This window comes from Podarcis raffonei, chromosome 7 (genome assembly GCF_027172205.1).
Source record: "Podarcis raffonei isolate rPodRaf1 chromosome 7, rPodRaf1.pri, whole genome shotgun sequence".
NCBI classification, from domain to species: Eukaryota; Metazoa; Chordata; class Lepidosauria; order Squamata; family Lacertidae; genus Podarcis; species Podarcis raffonei.
Genome location: NC_070608.1, coordinates 59,249,108 through 59,266,892, shown reverse-complemented (window position 1 = coordinate 59,266,892; position 17,785 = coordinate 59,249,108). Strand labels below are relative to the sequence as shown.

The 17,785-nt window shown below is 42.4% G+C and overlaps 1 long non-coding RNA gene across 1 annotated transcript; it reads right to left on the bottom strand.

Annotated features, from left to right (window-relative positions):
* Nucleotides 1–1,823: 1,823 nt before the first annotated feature.
* Nucleotides 1,824–17,048, bottom strand: LOC128417725 (uncharacterized). Its single transcript, XR_008331531.1, has 4 exons — nt 15,156–17,048; nt 8,547–8,622; nt 3,303–3,362; nt 1,824–2,327 (listed from the first exon to the last, which is right to left on the bottom strand). It is a non-coding gene; the product is annotated as an uncharacterized LOC128417725 (long non-coding RNA).
* Nucleotides 17,049–17,785: the final 737 nt, after the last annotated feature.

The following is a 17,785-nucleotide window of genomic DNA, read 5'->3' as shown; positions in this document are numbered from 1 at the left end:
CTCCTGTCTGAAACTATGAAAAAACCATTGCCAGTCAGTCCATGTAGACCAGGAGCAGACAAGTATTTTTCAGCCAGTACGTCACATTCTTTTGTGGGCAACCCTAGGGGTGGGGTGGGGGGCTTGCCAGCAGGTGGGTGGGACCAGAGGTAAGAACGGGCAGAAGAACTGAAACAACTCTTACCTTCACTCAGTAGGTTACATTCCTGCCATGCAAGTCAGACATTTCAAGCAAGAAGCAGTATCTCAGTTCCAGTTAACATGCTAGGAAAAGCACTCAAGTAATGTGTGGAGGGATGTGGCCTGGGGAGACTCCCATGAGCTGGATACAGAAGCCTAGTGGGGCTCTTTCAGCCCCCAGGATGGAGGTTACCTACCCCCCAGTTCAGACAACACTGAACCAGATAGACCAGGAATCTGACTGTTTAAGATGCCTTCCTATGTTAGGAACCATAATGTTGTGAAATTAGATCACAATCCACCCCATTCATATGGTCTTTCCCATTTTTGTCCTAGGCAAAGGAGGAACCATTGATGAAGGAGAGCATGACAAGAACAAATCAAATATCTTTAATACGGTCAATGACCAGCAAGGGAGAGCATGACAAATTAAGCACACACTGCATTTTAATTAGGTTTTTTTTTATTATATTAGAGTTGTCATCTCTGTAACACTTTAACCAATGATCCAAGGGTCTTCATGTGCATCCATTCTATATAAAAGTTAGACGTTAGCAACAAAGGTTGCAATGTTGTCTTTTCGTGGGCATACTAACTTTCTACAAGGAGATAATTTAATTAGATGGATAATCATTCCCTACCCCTTGCAGTCTGCAGTGGTATAGTCACCTGCTGTTGACGAACAGGTTTCCCCCCCTCATCTGATGCCTGTGAGAACTAGGTTTCAGAGAGGAACTTGTTTACACGAATTTTCTAACTCCTGGTGGTGAAACCACATGCTTACTTATTAAGAGATGCTTTCCTAGTCCCTCTGCAGCCTGGTGCTGACCTGCAAAGTTACAGATTAGAAAGTCCAGTATGCAGTAGTGATGTTATGCACTCTGTTTATCTCCAGGGAAGAAGAACGGAAATGTTTGAAATGGTCCCCAACACACTATAACATGTTGCCTGCTTAAAACACAGCTGTGTCATTCTTTTTCTCAGTTAGGATCAAAGCTGGTTTAGAGGAAAATGCATCAAAATGCAGCATTTCATAAGCAACAACAGGATAGCTACCAGCTAGATATGGACTGCGGCTAATCCCATGTGTACACTGCTTCCCAAACCAGCACACTGCCTGCAGAGTAAATGGGAATGTATACACAGCCTTTTGGCACACTAAAAATATTTTGCCGGCTAAAATTGAGTATTTCTATGCCCCCTCCCAGTGAGCTCTTCTGCATTTCCATTTGTTCTGTGCTTTCTAGCCAGAGGTACAAACCCCACTGTTTATTGCTGAATTTGAACAAATGGTAGGACAAAACACACCTCTTGGACCCATGAGTAGAAATCATGGGAGAAATGGAAGTGTGGAGAAGAACCAGACCAAATTAGTAGCAGTTAGGCGCCACTGAAATCAGTGTGTAATGTTACTGATTATTAACTTAGCAGTGCAGCCTTATAAGTCTGTGCAGAAACAAGTCAAACACTCTCAGGTAATTACAGTCCCTATGTGTAGGTCTGTAGCCCAAGTTGCATTGACTTCTATGGGAACAAAGCATAACAAATTTGCTCTGGATCCAACACTACATGAATGAAGAAGAGCCTAAACATTTTTGTACTGACTAAGCGCTTGCATACCTGCTGTCTTTGGAGTTTAAAAAAAATCAAATGAAACTCAGAATAAGCGAACTACAGGACTGAGGCCACAGGCTTTTAGTTTACAAATTGGTATTGGGCCAAATTGTTAAACTATTTTGCTACTGCATTTTCCAGTTAAATATGCTTTTGGCTGGAGATTTGAAGAGCAGGGAAACTCTGTTGTTTAATGATTCCTCCTTTGATGTTTATAGCTTCGAGTTGCTGTTTTGTTGTGCGGTGTTAATAATTGATTTGGTTTTTGTATTTCATTGACCGTCAGCTGCTTTAGGAGTCACTGAGTGGTAAGGAAACTGTATAATGGCAGAAATAATAATAATAATAATAATAATAATGGCAACAACATATACTTCCATGGCCTTAAAATGCAAATAATACCTTATCACAACCATAGGTAAGAACCACACTGGGACAGACCAAAGTCCAGCATTCCCAGATGTCTCTGGGAAGCCAAGCATGGCACTTAGAAGTGGTTTACTGCTTGAGCAATCTGCCACTGCCTAGCTCATCTGAAACAAAACAAAACAAAAAAAGCAATCTTTTTTATTATTATTATTATTATTATTATTATTATTATTATTATTATCATTATCATCATCATCATCATCATAATTGGTTAATCCAAATGAATGATTGTGGATGGCATCCAATGGTGACTCTCTGCTGACAGTAGGAATCCATCAGCAGAACAAGCAGAGAGCAATTTTTGGCAATCACGCCCTGTAGCATCCCATGCCCCAACTCCTAAATCTTTTTCTGGAGGGTCAGCTACCCTCTGGAAGAGATTTGAAAGTACACAGGGCACTGCAGGGAGGAGAGGGGACCATTGAAATCTGCTTCTAATAAAGTTGTTGAGGTTTTCTTTTCTTTTTTTGCAAATTCAAGACGTGTAAAGGGTAAAGGGACCCCTGACCATTAGGTCTAGTCAAGGACGACTCTGGGATTGCAGCGCTCATCTTGCTTTATTGGCCGAGGGAGCCGGTGTACAGCTTCTGGCGAACCAGAGCAGCGCACAGAAACGCCATTTACCTTCCCGCCGGAGCGGTACCTATTTATCTACTTGCACTTTAACGTGCTTTCGAACTGCTAGGTTGGCAGGAGCAGGGACTGAGCAATGGGAGCTCACCCCGTGGCGGGGATTCGAACCGCCAACCTTTCGATCAGCAAGCCCTAGGCTCTGTGGTTTAGACCACAGCGCCAAGACATATATGGCAACCCTATTCTAACCCTCTTCTGCTGACAGATTCCTTCCGCAGAAAGTGGCATCATTGGGTGCCACCCCTTATCTTACCTGTTTTGTTATCTCTGCCCTTTGTAGATGGTTGTGTTTGGGGAAAGGAATTTCTGGAAGATTTGACTCTTCTGAAAAGGAATACCTGTTCATCATTTTTAAAAAGAAAACAGGTGAGCCTCTTCCAACCTACATGTTTATAATCCCTACTAGTGGTAAGTGACTTTCATCCTTTGGGGGTTCTGCTGCTTACCAACCAACTTTTGCTGCGTTCATTCCGTATTTAGACCTTTTGAGCCTTCTCCTCAAATTCCTGAAACGACACAATTTTAAGAAGTTAATTAGCTAGGCTAATGCTAAAATCTGTGCACTCATGATTTAATAAAGCAGGGAGAAATTTCAGTGCGGCTTAAAGGGGTGGAAATCAACATCGGATGAAAGATGCACTGAACTTGGGTTCTCATGCTATCCACCTTTCCCCCCATCATGGGTAAGAATCCCAATATATATTTAAGATGCTACTCAATACAGTGATTGCATTTAAGGCATAAATTAGTTCATTATTAATATACAGTCGTTCGCAAAGTTGAACCATGCTTTCAGCACCTAATAAACCAAGCACAGAAAAAGCTAAGAGCTTCTTTTGAGAAACAAATTTCTTAGAGATTAAGGAACACAATTTTCTCGCTCATGCATTAACATTTTAAGAGTGTAATCATGCAAAAGCAAATTTTCTGCATACATAAAAACCTCATGCTTAATAATCTTTACACGCTGCCTCAAGAGCTATTTTCAGATTAATTTAGGAAACATCACTGAAGTGCTAGGCAGACTGCAGTGATATGCTCTTTCCTTTTGAGTACGGTTCATCTTCACTAATAAAACCTTCATCAAAGTGCATTGTCTTAATCTTTAAAAACAAACTCAACTTAATTCGAATCGTCTAATTGCAATATAAAACTGGAGCTTTTCTCTTTGGATGCCCTTCTCACCTGATTATATGGGGAAAGCCTCCTAAACACCAGACCTTTGAAGTATAGGTTCTTATTTTTCTTCCATCAATCAAACAAGATGTGCTTTGTTACGCTGTTGTAGAATTCCGAAACTGCTATGATCTTCACAATGCAACAGGCAACAACACTCCAATTCAAAGTTTTAAGCACTTCTAAAGCAAAAGATCTCTGCTGGAGACAGCTATTACCAGTCAGAATAAGCAACACAGGGCCAGGAGAACAAATAGACTGACCTGGTATTAGGCAGCTTCAGTTATATCATAACTTCCACTTGATGGTGCCCGCCACCCAAAAAACAGGAAAAAGGCAATTGATTTATTTCTATTACTTTCTTCATGAAAATACCATGGCAGTAAAAAATCATTAGTGAGAATGTAACTCAGATACTCACTAAAACAGATAACCTTTTTTGAAGGTTCAACACAATTAAGTATAATAAAAACCATGGTGGTAAATCATGATTCTCACGGCAGGGAGAATGTACATATGCAGTAGAACTGGACGATACCTGGTTTTCAACATCGTGATACATCACCAGCTAAACACTGTGATATAGTGATATATCACAATATCCAATATAAGGATGGAGCTATGTACAGGCATTGGCTTTTCCTGCACACACACCATGATTTCTGATGTATTGCCAGGTCAAAAATTATAAAAACAGTATCACGGTTCAATATCACTTCAAACCGGTTTGGGACGATATATTGATATATCGCCCAGTCTTAAAATGCAGTGAGGTTCCAGGTTTGTATTTCTAAAAAGCAACCACCCATTAGCACCTTTAAACTACTCTTGACTATGTGTAACATAGCTTCCTCCCTGCATATCTAGTAATATGAGGGAATTAACCTGTTCAGACCCATCACAGTTTAGAGTAAATATTCAGGTTAGACAAGGGGAGATATTAGTGTTTGGAAGACGTGAAATTAAAAAAACACATAATACACACAAACACTCGTATGAGCCTACTTCGTTCTCCATAACTGATCTCCCCACCCTGTTAAAGCACTATAAAAGCTCATGTTTGGGCCTAGGAGCCTTCTAAATTTACATAGCACATCAGAATTCTTAGAATCAGTTGGAAGGGACCACAGGGATCATCTAGTCCAACTCCCTGCAGTGCAGGAATCTTTCACTCAACATGGGGCTCAAACTCATGACCCTGAGTCTCATGCTTTACCAATTGAGCTAAGAGGCCTGACCAGGACCACAATTTGCCTATTCTGGTCTGATTAGAGCCCTGAACAGGACCTCCCCTCTTCACAACGCTGTGCTGGAGGCCCCACTTGTCAATGAAATAAATTTGCTTGTAGCAGCAATGTTGCTATGATGTTGGTGAAGATAGTCAGGATTAGAGTACCATAGTGATCTTTCTGATTCATGAGCCTACTGAACACCCTATCTTGAACACAACAGCTCCGACTGTAGCGTGACATGGCCCCAAGGCTCAGAAAGCATGACAGCCCATAGGGCTTATAATTTGTGGCCTAACAGTTTTGTGTCCCTGACATTAGTGACCTTTTCATTCATTGCCTTTCACTGGCCACATTCCAGTGAAGGCTTGTCAGCAAGAGCAGTGATCTTCTGGCAGTGATGCCAGAAATATGGTCCCTTTTTAAATTAAGGGGAGGACACTGCCTTTTATTTTAGAGTGGAGTGCTGTGGCGGCACTTGTGACAACCCTCCGGATGTGGAACTACAAATCCCATCAGCCCCAGCCAGCAACAGGGATGATCAGATTCACAGTCCAGCAACATCCTAAGGGAGACAGATTGCGCAGTGGTAGGCTGGCAAAAAGCACAAAAACACACACAGTTTTAACAATGGGAAATGGCGTCTAAACATTTCACATCTCCTCCTTCCACAGTACCTTTTCTCCATATGGATTTCCAGGCACAGGTTAACATTACTGGATTCAATATTCCCAAATGACTTCACTGGAGTGTTGTATGTTTCATCTTTATTGGTTTCTAGAGCTGACTTAAATTGCGCAGTTTACACAAAACAAGCAAAATCCATCCCCTAGAAGCAGGAGAGGGGAGGACAAAAATTAAGGCTACCAAACTTTGTTTCCTTTGGCCAATGGGAAACATTATCAGGATGGATTAGGTGGATATAATTTGGGGCAATAGCTTGCAGTTTTTACTGATGTTTTTATTGCTGGTGTATAGAATTTAGAATTAATCAGATACACTGTTATTTCTCTCTTTCACTCCCTTCCTCCCAATTGAACATGGGAAGGGCCAAATTTCTTTCAATCGCTGAAATTTAGCGTGCAACTAAAAAGCAACGTCAAGGCTAGAGGCACCGCAGGCGAGCTGTTAATGTGGGAACAAAAGGGAATTTGGCCAGTTTAATAACAAACGATGGTGGAGCTTTCCCAGAGATGGCTTAAGCCCAACTGGCCCTTTCCACCCCCAGAGCTACAGTATATATGCCTTTCAAGGATTTGCGGTCTGGCATAATCAAGACAGAGTAAACTTACATTCCTAGAAAGGAAAGAAATATAATTAACCAACACAACAAGGTTAGGCAGTATAATGCCCTAGGTTAAAATAACACCGCAGTTAAGAAGTGCTCAGTAAGCAATCAAAATCTATAGCGCACTGCTCTGTGCTGATCCAGGGAAGGAACTCAGAGAACTTCCAGTACATTATTATCTTTTAGGTACCCTGTAGAGATGGTTGTTCCTGAAAATATGAATAAAAAAGGATTTGGGGCCAGGGAGGGGTGTGTGTTTTAGCATGTTTTAATACTTCCTCCTGCAGGGGTTTTTTTTTCTGTGTCTCTGTGTCACTTTCCATTTTCTTTAGTACTATAAATCAAGGCTTCTTGTTTTTGAAAAAAGATGTGGTTGTTCTAGAAGTAAAGAGATTGAAAAGAGCAAATATGCTATGGTCCTCACATGGACACTCTTAAAAGCATCATGTGGTAACTGCTAACAACTCAGTGACCACACTATGCAAATTCCCTACCAAGCGAGCAATGTATATAGGGAAAAGTGTGCGATTGAGAAACCTAAGCAACAGAGCAGAATGTTGAGCCAAGAATCAGATCCCTGCACAGAGCTAAGCCTTTTATGCTGCACCAACTTACCTGCTTCTCTCAGAAAAGGATTTGGTGTGAGTAATGTCACACTTACCACTGCACTCCATGAGCTCTAGTCCACACTTTTGTTTGTCCTGCCACTTTGCCCAAGGGAAACCTGCTCCTTGCTGCTGAATTGGAACAAATGTCCATCGGGTTTTCCACAAACTGACATTTGCTCCGATTCGGCAGTAAAGAGCAGGTTTTTCCAGAGAATGCAGTGGGGCTAATGGAAAACCACTCAGAGCCATGCTTTCTGAGCGTGGGACAAGCAAAGTGTGGATGAACCCTACACTGGAATGCCTTGAGGATGCAGTTTAGAAGCTACCACTAGTGCAAAATTGTTTCCTGACAGGCCCAGGCTGGCCACAAGGAGCACAGTACTCCCAGGGAACACAGGAAGTTGCATTATTAAGAGATCAAACTATTCATCTTTCTAGCCTAGTAATATCTACCCCGTAGAGGCTCTCCAGGATCTCAGCCAGATGGACGTTTGATTTCCTAGCATATTTGCAAGGATAACATGTAAAGTGGATCATATTCCGGGAGAATTTCCCCTTTTTGAATAAACTGCAGTTTAATGGCCAGTATTTCTCTCTTGGATAAAACAAGTCTCGGGCAGACATGCAACTCATAATACAATCAGAATTTTCTGCTGCAAAACTGACATTCTAAATCACATGGGGAGACTCTACACATAGAAGAGGTTCTCTGCTTCAAACTTCCACCCTCCATTGGTTGGCAGGCGATTGGGGGGTGGGGAAAATTTAGCACACTCGTCCCCACTCTCTGTGCTAGCTTGTAGGTTTTACATGCAAGCAGAGCACCCAAGTAGGGCTTAGGAGGCATTGCGTTTCTGACCTTCACTTCTTAAACTGCTGCTGAGCTGGTAATGATTTGATTCATTTTTGAGACTTGAGGAAACAGCTAATACCAAACACAGTATCAATATCAGACCTTTGAAAGTGCCCAGTAGCGATTCTCAAAAACATCTGGGGAACCGTGCTGGATCTGGCCAAAGGCCCATCTGTCTCAGTGTTGTGTTGTTACTGTGGCCAACCAAATGCCTTACGGGAAGCCTGAAAGCATGAGTTTGGTGCAATGGCACTCTTGTAAGAGTGGAACGATCTCCTTCGGGAGGTTGTGGACTCTCCTTCCTTGGAGGTTTTTAAGCGTGGCCATCTGTCATGGGTGCTTTAGCTGAGATCCCTGCATTGCAGGGGGTTGGACTAGATGACCCTTGGGGTCCCTTCCAACTCTACAATTCTATGATTCCCAGGAACTGGTATTCATAGGAATAGTGCTCAAGTCCCTGAGTCATTTATATAGCACAGCACTTGTCCTAGGTGTTCAAAAGGTTCTTCACACATGAAATCCAATTCAGACTTTACCTTGGTCTAGCTCCGAGCTTCTCCAGCGTTTCCCCTGCCGTCTTCATAAGGGCTCCTCCAGTCACTTCACTTTGTCCTATCAATAATAAATGGCCCACAGTGAGAAATCATATCAAACTTAAAAGGAGGAAGGGGAAACAGACACTACAGTGTAAAACAGAGCTTTAAAATCCTGCTCACGTATAAACAATAGTAGCATAATGAAAATATGCCTGCTGAGGCATCTGGTTATTGCCGTTGTAATAACACCATTCATAACAAAAAAAAAAGGGCAGCATGCCACACAAAAGAAAGGCAAAATTAAATTTTGAAAAATACAGTACGGCTCCTACTGCCAGACCCATCGAGCTGAGACCACACACCTGAGAGTCAATTACAGAATTCTTACAGACCTGTCACACGCTGCACTCACTGTGGGGAAATAACAAATGATTGTTTGCCACACTTCGAACCATCTACAACAACATCAGCATCAAGCAACATTGTCATGAACCTCCCCTCTTTCTATGCGCCGATCCTACAGCAGCTAATGTGGGGGACCTTGGACAACTGGATATTGAAACCCAATAATACTAGATAGAACCCAGGGTGGTCAAAGAGGTTGAATGGTGGGAGAATTTCTGAAAGGAAGCCGTTCTTCACACAGCACATAGAATGGAACTTGATGCCTCAAGGTGCAGCAAAGGCCACCAACTTGGACAGCTTTAAAAGATGGAACAAATTCATGGAAGATAAGGCTATCCATGGCTGCTAGCCATGTTGGTCATATATTTTCTCCAGCATCAGAGGCAAAATGCTATGGGTTATCAGCTGCTAAAGAGCTTTCATGCCCTCCTTCGGGCTTCCAACAGGCATCTGGTTGGCCACTGTGGTAAACAGGATGCTATGTAGACTAGATATGCCTCTCTCATAGGCAGCCTCATACGCTAAGCTGAGGAAACAACAGCACTTGTTCTCTTGACTGGGTGTGTGTACAACGAATGTACAGTACTTGGGCAGGGGGAGAATGGGATCCCAGCAACAAGTTGTGTCCCTTGACCTTTTTGCATGGTTCCTATGTACATTCAAGCAGTATGTCAGACAGGAACCCACCTGCATATACCAGAATTTATGGGCATACAGTTTTTTATGTACAAAGGTATTTGCATAGACTAAGTCAGGGCTTGTCAGCATGATCCCGTTTCCCCCATTTGTGTTCAGTTGTGCTAACGTTTGCAATTAAATTATCAAAATTATCTATGAGAGTATATGTATGAAGAAGATCAATTGTGCTAAGGCTAGTTCTTGCACTGTTTTTCTCTTACACACCCAAGGAAGCTGACCTTGGCTGTGTGCACATCACAGCTGGCCTGGACTAGACATGTCCTAATAAGCTAGCGTTCCAAAAAGAAGCATGTTTGTTATGAAATAAGTTATAAGAAACTTCCATGCACAACTCCCTGCCCTCCGCCGCCCACATGTAAAAGTCTGTCCTATTAAGTAGAGGTTTGTAAAGGAATGAGTGGCTTAAGAAAAAAAAAATCCCCAGTGGCTGCTATGCTTTCTATAAATGCTATTATAGATAAAATAAAAATAATCAATCACCTCTCTCAAACTGAAATGAAACAAGACTGACAATTTGGAACAGTGCTCAGTATTGTTACCCGGAAAAGTAAAGGTAAGTCACATGGCACATGCAGTTGTAGTGCCAGTTTCCTCTTAAAGCCAGCCAAGGGACCTTGCAAACCAGTTGCTGGCTCCTGGTCTCCTATAAGAAGTTACAAGGGGACTAGTGTTTGGGTCTGCACCAACCTTTTGCTTTTGCAAACATTTACCTTGACATCACTACTCATGAAAACATACTAAGCAAAGCTCTGTTTTGGAAATTAGGAACATTTTTTTCCTAAAGAAAATATGATTATGACTCCAGTCCGAAATATGTTAAGTTGGAATGCTGCTGAAATCAATTAGATTTGATTTAGGGAAAACATGGTTAGGACCAGGCTACAACTTTGCTTAAATATTACTTTAATAATACTTTACTAGAATTACAATTTTAATAAATACTTTACTAGAATATAACTTTAATTAAAAAAACAACATGTATCAATAGCTTGCACAGTTACTATTAGAGTTACACTACACTACGCTATTAGAGTTACACTAGTTTCTGTGACTATATAGTTCATACAGGGCTGTCTCTATGTTGGCTCCACCTTGGCAAAGTGTTCTCTGGTGGACCCCTTTCTATGTTGATATCCCACCAGCTCCCCTACCCCACAGTTGGTTTACCTAGCAACAGCTGTCAAAGGAGCCCATCTTCTCACCCAAAATGTTTCAACATCTATACAAAGCCACTGAGTGAAACTGTAAATAGCGTTAGGGCTGGGTGTAAATCAGGCATAGGCAAACCCTGGCCCTCCAGATGTTTGAGACTACAATTCCCACCATCTCTGACCACTGGTCCTGTTACCTAGGGATGATGGGAATTGTAGCCCCAAACATGTGGAGGGCCGGAGTTTTCCTATGCCTAGTATAAATCAATATGCATACAGAATGATAGGATTGAAAGGGATTCCAAGGATCACCTAGTCCAACCTCCTGCAATACAGGAATCTCAAGTAAAGCATCCATGATAGATGACCATGGATGGACAGATGACAGCATCACATAGCCCAGAGATACATGAAAAAAGTAAAGAAACGCAGCTCTTTGGTCTGCTTGAGTAGGGAGTTTCCGACTTATATTGGAAGCAATGGGGGTTATTTTTATCAGAGGAGGGAGGGAAGGAAGGAGGGATGGGGGCTCAGTGCTGCTCATGGCACCCATGACCATCACCCCAGGGTGCCATAGCACACTGGTTGAAAACCACTGCCCTAAAGAATGAAAGCATTTCTCCATTAAGAGTAAATGATGATGATGATGATGATGATGATATAGGATCCTCAATAATTTAGAGTGTTGTGGGCTTCTGCTTGTGGAGTGCGGCTCCCACCCTCTGCTCCCCGTGCCCCCCAAAACTGGCTCTAGGGCAGTTGGGAGAACCCCCAGAACAGAATATGGGGGAAGGAGAGGGGGACTGTTCCACTTGGCAAGCGGAAAGAAAAGCTCGGCCTGATGGAACGATTGACATAGCACAACATTGAATTCCTTCCCCTGTATGCTTTTAATATCCTGATGCATGTCCACATGAACCACAAATGTCAAAAGGATATTAATTTAATCTCACTCCTTTTTTAAAAAAATACGACTTGTGTATTATATTAGACCCATTAATTGTTAACTTGTGAATCCTTGGAAATATATGTTTGTTATTTGGAACATATGCTCAACTTAAATTACTTGCAGAAATTCCAGTTTTACACATGATAAACTAGTTGAGTGGGAAGTGAAATGCTTAAAAAAAAAGCTGACACCCTGATCTTAAGCATCTGCATTGGCACATCCGTCAATTCCTAGGCCAGCCTTCCTTAACATTGCATCTTCCAGATACTTTGAACTACAACTCCCATCAGCCCAGTCAGCATGGCCAATGGTCAGGTATGATGGCACATGTAGTATGACATATCTGAAGCGCACCAGGTTGGGGAAGCCTGTCCTAGAGCCTTCTGTCCTGGATAATTATCAGCCAGTTTCTACTGTCCCTTTCTCTGTGTGCAAGATGTTTAAGCAAATGGTAGGTTCTTGGATAGTATGTATCCATTCCAGTTGGGAAGACGGCTTTGTTCGGGGACTGAATCTGCACTGACAGATGACCTGCACTGGAAACTGCATAGGGGGAGCGTGGCATCGTCATTTCTGCAGGATTGCTCTGTGTCTTTCAACGCCACCTACTCTGGTAACCTCTGGATTCTCTACCTGGGTTACAGATGGTTTTGTGACGGCTTCAGCACTATTTGAAAGGCAAGTTCCAGAAGGTGGTGCTGAGTCACTGCTCAGCCCCTTAGCCTTTGGTCTATGGGTCCTATGGAACTCCCGTTTCGTCCCCTGTGCTCGTTATAGCTACATTAAACCCACTGGCAATGGCCACTTAAAAGTATGGAGCACAAGCTTACCCAGGAAAGCAGTCTGAGGAACTAAGGGAAATCAAAGCCACAAGAGACAATGTTTTAGGCCATAGGCAGGCAAACTAAGGCCCGGGGGCTGGATCCGGCCCAATCGCCTTCTAAATCTGGCTCGCGGACGGTCTGGGAATCAGCGTGTTTTTACATGAGTAGAATGTGTCCTTTTATTTAAAATGCATCTCTGGGTTATTTGTGGGGCATAGGAATTCATTCTTTTTTCCCCAAAAAATATAATCGGGGCCCCCACAAGGTCTGAGGGACAGTGGACCGGCCCCCTGCTGAAAAAGTTTGCTGACCCCTGTTTTAGGCTTTACTGACAAATTTAAAACAAACTCATAATTGGGACGAAATGGCATCAATATCAGATTGCTGATCATCTAATAAAAATATGTAACTTTGTCCCTAAGCTCAGCCTCCTTATGTGAGGACTGTATCAGAGGTGGTGTGCCTCTGAATAGCAGTTGTGGGAGACCATAAATGGAGATAGCTGTGTTGCGTTCATGCCCTGCTTGTGGGCTTCCTATAGGCATCCGATTGTCTACCGTGAGAACAAGATGCTAGGGTAGGGGAGGTCTTTTGCTTGATGCAGTAGGCTCTCAACAACCGGCAAGGAGTGTAGCTCAGAGGCCGAGCATCTGTCTTATATGCCAGACAAACAAAAAGCAGATCCCACAAGCCTGAAGAGCTACTATTCCTGATACGGATTATGGAAATAAGCCAATCCCGTGCCTCCGCAGCCACATTCTGTCCATCCAATCACTGCTCCAGAGGTGCGTAGGACCAGGCACAATGCCCTCCTCTACTGGTGCAATGCCACAAATAAGAGTTTGGGTGCTAGCCATCACAAAGAAGCTCCAGACCTAGTACCAGAATGTCAAGCACTGAAAGTGTTAAGGGCAGCCGAGCTTCCCTGAAACTAGCAGAGGAGGAGGTGGAGCCTTTGAGAGTTCTGATATGTGATATTCTAAGGACCATTTGAGCATCCTAGCCACTGCAGTCCAACTCTGAATGCTGTTTCTTTTCCTAGTGCCTGCCTCATGAGGAAAATGGCTCTTGCTCACTTGTCAGGGACTGCAGCGCAAGCGACTGTTTGCACTGCGGCAATTCAAGTAATTCTGTAAGTTTGCTTTTTTTTCTACTAGTAACAGCCTGCAAGGAACTCTTCCGAATCCGTTGCCAAATGCAGAATGCAATAAAGGGTTAAATGATATACCAATTAAACACAGCAGATATATAAACATGGAAATTTATATCTGAATCAGATTGGATTGCACAAATTACTGAAGACCACATATTTTCACGCAATGATGTGGACTTTTGGTAGGCAGCAGCCTTAAATGGCTTGTGGGTGGTGCTGACCGTACCTTTCATATATACAGTGGTACCATGCAAAAAATTTGTCAAACTTTCAGCTAAAACACTGTGGAAGCTAAAAATGCAAGGAGAAGCACTCCATCAACAAACAAAAACAGTTTATGTAAATTAAATGCAAAATATAACATTTAAAAATCTTATTATAAAAATGTATTTTGTGTATTTTGTTAAATATGCTTTTGCAATAGTAGTCAAGTATGCCAATAGATGACATCTCTACCACTATGGCAAGTTAGTGCATAATTAAGAAGTCTTGCAGTTGAAAAGAACTACTGCATACTTTTGCTTTTATAAAAAGCACCTTTTAAATGTTCTTTGAATCTGCTGACGAGAATGAATTTTTTTTAATGCATTTACTCAAATTAACAGTATTTGCACCTCAGTGCAGATTTTCAACCCTAATATATTCTAGCTCCCCTTACTATTTCAAGTGCATTCAGAATCTGTCTGTATCTGAACACATAGTGACAGTCTTGAATTCCACTTTTGGATGCAGTCCTGTAGTTTTACATGAGAGTAACCCCCACTGAACTCAACAGGGCTTACTTCTGAGTTAGGCATTGCCCTGTTAGGAACCAACTGTCACTCAAATCCTCTGTCTCTCCATAGTAATGGCTAGTACTGAAATTTAGTACCAAAAGAGCCCATTCAGAATATTAGCATGTTTTGATAATGTCTTATATTCAGTGCTTTCTTTCTAGAAAAAGAGGTGCTGGCACTCACCATGAAGCTTCTACAGTAAGTGCAGCACTTTTTAACAACAACAAAAAGAGGTGCTGGTATTGCGTACCCTTGAGTGCCCCCTGAAGAAAAAAATGCACTACTTATATTGCTGCCTAGTTGATTAATTTCAAACCCCCCTCCCAAAATGGTCGGAACATTTTAGTTTAACCAAACATATAACTATAAAATCACTGGATAAGAGTTGAATGAATAATAATCCTCATAGCCACATACATAGTTTTCATCTGCTTTGTCGACTGCAACCATTTTCAGATTATATACTTAAGTAGTCGAACCATAACTGTCATCGGCAGCATAAAGCTTTTCTATATTGGAATCAGATAACCGTTCAAATGAGGGGAAGGGGGGGGGGAAGATTTATCTAATTCAAAGTATATATACTGTACAGATCATATGGTTGAAAATCTCCTGCAGTTTAAAGCACTTGAGCATTACGGTATCCACAAACCTGTAACAGAATTCCATCCTACGCCCAGAAGCTAAACAAAATCGCCAAGGATGATGGAAAAGCAGGCGTGTAACACATACATGGCTGAAACCATGAAACACATGGCTGCATTTTCTCCTGTGCCGTCAAAGTTAAAGGTGCTGAACCACTTTTGTCTCTTTCTGATATGGATCCAAGATGCCAGGCATGGAGACCCGGGCAATGAAACTAATGCAGTCAGCCTTAGCAAATTAGGTAAGTTAGAAATCGTTTGATGGCATTCTATTGTTGCCATTGTAATCACAATAATTTTCATTGGTAATGGTGCTTCGTGATGAAGTGGGATTCTCACGGAATAATTGTGAAAGGTATACTGGAAGAATCGGCGTGTAGCATCTGGCTGCAAAAAGGAAGAAAAAAAGCTCTTCGGATTCAAGTTGGCATTATATTTTATCTTGAAAATTTATTAGAGATTCACATCATGCCATTTTAAGTGGAAAAGGTGAAAGCAGAGTAATTTTGTTCTATGAATTATTCATAATTATTCAGACTGGGTGAAGCTGCCATCCAGGCACTGACAGTTTCTTCTGCTCTGAGCCTCCGTTTACGCTTGTCATTTTTATTCCTTTATCTACGATCGCTTTCTTAGTTACAGAACTTGTCCCTTAGGGCTTCCTCTTCGCAAAAAAACAACAAAAACCTGAGTCTTTCAAATCAGCAAGAATGCAAAGGATGTGCCGCTTGCCACAAATCACAGTTCTCCACGAGCTGTCTTTTTCTCTCCCCCCATCACATCGCCACCCCCCCTCCAATAGCATTTTGAAAACCCACATCCACAACGTTGCCTGTTCTTTGATTAGATGGCTTTAGAGAAGGAAAAAGAAACAGCAAAATACAAAAAAAAAGAGCGTGTTGCAACTGAAGAAGAGTTATATATTCTCCTGAAACAACAACCCAGAAGATAGTGTTGTTTTGTGCGTCTTCCTTTGTTGTCAATGTAACCCATTCTAGCTGCATAGCATCACGCAGAAAGAAACAACTGTTAAGGCAGGCTGACTTCAGTGCCCTCGCTTCCAATGTGACGCGGACAAGGACTGTGCTCACGACAGACTAATCCACACAAATATACACTTAGGAGGCTAAAAAAAAAGAGAGAGAGAAAAGAAAACCACAAGTAAATAGCTGCTTATGGAAAAGAAATGTAAAAAACAGAAACCAGCAGCAGTTGGGTAGCAAAGTGGAGCACTCGATTCTCACAGGCTGAAAGTGAAAGAGATTGCAATCCCAGAGATTCTCCACTTGATGGCTGGCTGTGACACTGCTAGCCGACTGCTACCCTGCATCCATCCAAAAGGACTGGGCTTGATTTAGGTCAGGGAGTCTGCTTTCTTGCTTGAGCTTTTGCTCTAACCGGTGGGAAAAACTGTGGCTATATCTATAGGACCAGGAACTAATATATTACTCTGGGATATTGAGAAGGCTTCCGCAGCAGAGCGCTTGCAAAAAACAACAACAACCCAAAACAGAAGGGGGGGTTAAAAAGGCCCCAGACAGTAACAGGTATCGTCTCCTTTGTCCTGTTCCTGCAGGTGTGTGTCGTTGTGGCATAAGCAACTGTTCACATACAAGGCAGAAAAACCAATCGCTCTTCGTCAGAGGCAATTTAGGTAAAAGGCTCCGAGCAGTGCGTGCCTCCGTTCAAGAGACGCTGCGAATGTCTGAAGCTAACGTGCACATCCAGGTGGTATGCTTCTCCTGGACAAAGGTAAAAAATGTACACAGCAGTAAAACAGATGGAAGGTTTTTTAATACAAAATAATAAAGCCTATGCTGCTCCGTGCCCGGTTCTAGGCGTCTGCTTTGCCGCACTGCGACTAGAAAACTGCAGCAGGGAGAGCTCTGGCACTTGCGATAATGTAGAAAGCAGCAGCTCTGTGACAAAGCAGTCAGCTGACTTGCACTGTTATAATACAATGTCCTTTCTAAAAATAAGGCCAGTTTCTAAGATAGCACCAGAGGATGACCCGGCATACCAAATCCAGCCCCCAAAAACTGCAAGAAAGGGAGTGGTGCCAGGGATTCTTCTATTATTACCCTATATCAGATGTGTTGTTTTGAGCTGTTTTGCATGGGGGTGACTTGTTTTCGGGGTGGGAGTCCTGCTGCTTTTAGTAGAGTTACCCTTTGGCATACAGAACTGTTCGCAGCGTTTCTAAAGCTGCTACATAGCTTTTAGCATCATCATCAAGTGAGGAGCAACAGATAGGCAGGAATGGGTTACAGAAGGTTTCCTAACATGACTCTGAACATGTCTCTGCTGCCCAGATACTGAAGTAATGGGTGCCGTGGGAAATGCAGACCAAGAAGAGAACAGCAAATGCTAAGAGTCCAGGAGAAAGCTCTTTAGTCTTCATTATCCTGGTGCTCAGACAGCAATCCTCCCTCCTACAGGTGACAAACGTGCAGCAGTTCTCAGCTAAAGCTAACACGAACTGATGTCTGAAAATTAGGACAGCATGCCGACATTACACATTAAAGCCAGTTTTAAACACGTTTAAGTGTCACAGTACCAAATCAAGGATCCCTGGGAACTTTAATTCTATGAAGGAGCCATGGTCCCAAGAGAGCATTAACATGAAAAACAACAGAAC